This window comes from Phyllostomus discolor, chromosome 1, assembly GCF_004126475.2.
Source record: "Phyllostomus discolor isolate MPI-MPIP mPhyDis1 chromosome 1, mPhyDis1.pri.v3, whole genome shotgun sequence".
Taxonomy (NCBI): domain Eukaryota; kingdom Metazoa; phylum Chordata; class Mammalia; order Chiroptera; family Phyllostomidae; genus Phyllostomus; species Phyllostomus discolor.
Window position 1 is genome coordinate 145,680,029 of NC_040903.2, and position 4,549 is coordinate 145,684,577.

Below are 4,549 nucleotides of genomic sequence, written 5' to 3' on the forward strand. Positions count from 1 at the left end.
TTCAGATGGAATGAAAAAATTAGTGACATATAAAAATCATATCGATGAACTTCTGGTCAAGATGGAGGTGTTAGTAAACACACTTTGCCTACTTGCACAACTACAGAGAAAATTACAACTAGACCTCAAAACAAATATCACCCAGAACTGTCAGAAAATCAAGCTGTATGAAGTCTGACAACCGAGAATTTAAGGAAGCCACCTCCAACCAGGTGGACAAGGAGGGGCAGAGACACGAAGATGATTGGAGAGGTAAAGAGACACAGTGTGGTGTGGAGAGTGAGGGAATAGTTGGTCCCATATTCATGTGTGGTGGATAAAAATTGGGAAGGATACTTTGATAGCAAGGGATCCCAGCCCCAGAACAGACCACACAGCCCAGGGTCATGACAGGAAGATAAATCCCCATAACTTCTGGCTGTAAAAACCAATGGAGTTTGAGGTGATGGAAGAAACTCCAGATTTTCAGGAGACTTCTCTTAAAATGTCCATACAAACTTAAGACTTATAACATCAAATTACCCAGGTGACTCAGCCCCCTGCAGCCCAGATTTGGCACCCTGAGACTGGCTTTTCCAAAGCTAAGATGACCTTTCAAAGGCAGTGATTTCAGAACTTGGATGAGATCCAGGAAAATATAATAGGTCAATACAAGGTCTCTCCAGAAGGTATCCAGCCATGTAATAAGAAAAATAGAGACATTTATTGAAGAAGATACAAGATACAAGAAATATTGTACATAAGTCAATGACACCTCAGTCCCCTTCAAAGTAGGAACATTTAGGACCCCATACAGTTCCCCAAATCTCCATCAGTTGCCCCATTGTATTTTCCTGTATGGAAGCTGAGTCACCTGGGTGAATAGGTGTTTCACCAAAAAAACTCTGGGTGAAACATGATGCATGGGTGGGCAAGTTGTCATGATGAAGCTGCCAATCACCAGTTGCCCATAGCTGCAGTATTCTGAATTATGCAAAAGATGTTTCTGTAAAGGAATGTTCAAGCTTAATGCAAAGATGGATGCAGATTTATTGCTCTACTCACTCAGTCATATTGGATGTGATGACCACATGGTACACATGCTCACTCAATGGTGTCTGCCACCGCCACTAACTAGTACAGTGAAATTGTCATTGTTCACACATGTGCATTCCAGGCCAGTCTCCTTGGCTGCCAGGTTACATTGATGTCACGCAAACCATTCTCAATATGTTAAAAATGGCTGAACTTTTTCTGAACAAACCTCGTATGTATTATTTATATATATATATTTGTATTATGGGTAATGCATATATAATATATATTTGTATTTTATAAATATGTATAAATATACTCACTGCAAACCCTAAAAAAGTAGTCACTCCAGTACTCCAATAGAATTCACACACATGCACACACGCCACAGTGTGTAGAAGGTGAACTAAGCCACAAGAAGGTGGAGCTTCCCACCACAAAGCTGAGCAACAGAATTTAGAAATGGCTGATGCTGAATCTATCACATGAAATTGATGGGCTACAGGAACAACATTAGCTCCAAATTCAAGATGTCATTCACTAACATTTAAAGGGACTTGATATCAAGGTCTGTCCCTCTAGCAAAGAGGTAAAAAATCATGAAGGCACAAAAGGGAGTCTTGCTGGGCCTCCTGTGAAACAGATTCTCTGTGAGTTGAGGCCATCCCAAGGGGATTAGGCAGGAATGTCACAGCTGAATTTGGAAAGAATCAAGGGAGGAAAAAAAGGAAAGGTGAGGTAGGAGAGAAAATGGTAGTCTCTTGGACTGTGTCCTTCCCTTGAAAGTGGAAACTAGAGAAAATTTTCAGCACTTGGAAATAGCTACTGTCATGTTGGAGTGACCCTCACCCATGCCCTGTGCTTAATTTTCTTTCTCGACAAGGGTAAGATTGCAGATGAAGGTGGAGCAGAGCCCTGGGGTACTGATTCTCCAAGAATGGAGAAATTCCTCTCTGATATGCAGTTTTTTAAAAACTTATTTTGGAGAGACAGAAAGGAGCGGGGAGATGAGAGAGAGAGAGAGAGACACCAATTTGTTGTTCCATTTATTTATGCATTCCTTGGTTGCTTCTTGTGTGTGCCCTGACTGGAGATCAAACCCACAACCTTGGCATATCGTGATGATGCTTTAACCAACTGAGCCACCCAGCCAGGGCTGACATGCATTTCTCCTACCTCCAAATCAATGTGCAGTTATTTCAACAAAATCCTGGTGGACTCCTTGTACCATAGTTTATGAAATGCAACAGAAGGAAGACTAAAATCCACAGTCAATATCAAGAAACACAGTCACCTCTACATCAGAGACTCTCATCCTGGGGACTCAGCCACTTACTTCTGAGCTGTGCAGGCGCAGTCTACTCCAGATGCTGGCTGCCTGTGTTCAAAACTATAGCTGAGGACCAAACCCAGGCCTCAGAGTGGGAACAGGGGCTCAATGTGATTAGGACTGCATTCCTATTGCCTTGCACCTCCTGACTCATGCAGAAAGCACTTCTAAATGAGCTACAATTTGATGCTACAATGCAAACACATGCATTGTTCATCCCGAGATCTCTGTGGGATAGTGTTGTTAGATAAAATCTAGAGGTTGATCAATGCTCTAGATCATTGTGGTCTTTCTGGAAATGAATGAAGAACAAACTCAATGTAAAGCAGAGTCATTTACCCCTTTCTCTCTAAGACTAAGAAAGCAGGTAAGAGGGTCCTACCTGTACTCTCTTTTCTACGTCTTTATAGCTTACACTGAAATAGACAGAAACCTGGGAAAAGCTCCATCATTCTTTTTCTAATATGCATAAATGGGGAAGCAAAGGGGAGAAAAATAAAAGGCCACTATTAATAACAGGGAAAAGACGGGGAGGGGTCAAGTCAAGGAACACGTATAAAGGACCCATGGTCAAAGACAATGGGGGGGAGGATTGAATGTGGGTGGTGGGGGGTGGGGAGGACTGGGGAGAGTAATTGGGGGAAAATGAGGACAGCTGTAATTGAACAACAATAAAAATATTAAGGATGGGTAAGAACTTCCTTTATCCCAGACCAGACACTCAGCCACTGACCACTGTATTGTAGAGCACAGTGCTTCCCAGGCACCGGAAGCCTGAACCCAGTCATGTGGCTGCAATCCCAACCCAATACTGAAGTAGAGATGTCAGCATGTTATTACTTGCATCTAACGTGGTGATAAGTGCACACTTGGTAAATAAAGTGATCTCTCTTCAAAAAAATTGGAAATACTGATGAACAATCAATCTACAAACCATTGCTATTCTAACCCAAACCATATTTACTCCATGAATCCCAAAGTCAGGGATTCAGTGAGTCAGCAATTCTACTAGAGGATCCCTCAAACCCGGTAAGAAGGTTCTGTGTCAAAATGGATACTTTCAGCCTAAATGTGTTTGTCTTTTATCCAATATTATATAAATGTATAAAAGGAAATCATAAAAAGCAAACCTTAAAGTGCCCAAGAAAGAGCAATGCTATGCTCTGTAAGCCTTCACTTATTACTTTGTTTCAACTTTTTCTAGTGAATTTGATTGTTCATTTTATTTATATTCTAATGTATGTATTTACATCACTTCCCTCTTTGTTATGTTTAGAAATACCATTGGAAAATGCCAACTTCCAGTTATGAGTGTCTTATATCAATCTGAGCAAGTCATGTTCTTTGTTAAGTCATATTAGAATCCTCATCAAAATGGCGATGATATTTCTCATCCACCTTTACTCACAAGTTTCTCTCATTCAATCATTCAACAGATGTTTACAAAGTACCTGTTAGAAACTGGATTGGGAGCTTTGAAAAAATACAAGTCACTTCACTTGTGGAAGAGGTAGTCTACTATGGAACACATATTTTTAAATCATACAGTTTTACTGAGAAAGCAGACTATCATGAAATCAATAAGTGTCAGTCAGAGAAAGCTTCCTGGATGTGTGACAGCTCAGCTTGAAAGCTAGCAGATGAACATGAGTTACTCAGGGTGAAGACGAAGGGGAGCAGAAAGGGTGCTGCAGCTGAGGGAAAGACATGTAGATGTGTAATGTACAATGGGGACGGCTCAGCTTGTCTGGACTGAACAGTTAATGTGGGCACAATAACATGGTGACTCCCCAGAATGATTCATTATTATTCAAATAAAAATGAGAAATATTTTTCCCATACAACATATATGCTTATAATTATTTTATTCTGTGTTTTGTGTCTTTTGTTCAAATAACTCCCAGAAAGTTATATTCCGTTCAACCTCAGCTGTAATTGCTATTCATCCCACTGAGTTAGCACTGTAAGCATGATAGACTCTTCTTGCCTCTTCCATGAGGCTAAACTGTGGGGACAGACTAGATATGAAACAAGAGCAAAGGCAAAAAAATAGTTGCCTTGGGGGTGTTTTCTAGTACTTTAAATTTTATGGCCTCATGAGGCCTATAGACTTCACAGGATTATGTAATTTTTGTCTCATTTGAGAATACAAATCCACTAAATGATTTCTTTGGCCTTCCAGGAGAGATCACCTTGTTCAGAAGC

The 4,549-nt window shown here is 40.6% G+C and overlaps 1 long non-coding RNA gene across 1 annotated transcript in view; it reads right to left on the minus strand.

Moving 5' to 3' along the window:
• Positions 1 to 397: 397 nt before the first annotated feature.
• The window catches only part of LOC118500925, a 6,342-nt gene continuing 2,190 nt past the window's right edge, over positions 398 to 4,549 (minus strand). The window contains exon 3 of the long non-coding RNA XR_004903517.1: positions 398 to 476. This is a non-coding gene — a long non-coding RNA (uncharacterized LOC118500925). The remainder of the gene's footprint in view (positions 477 to 4,549) is intronic.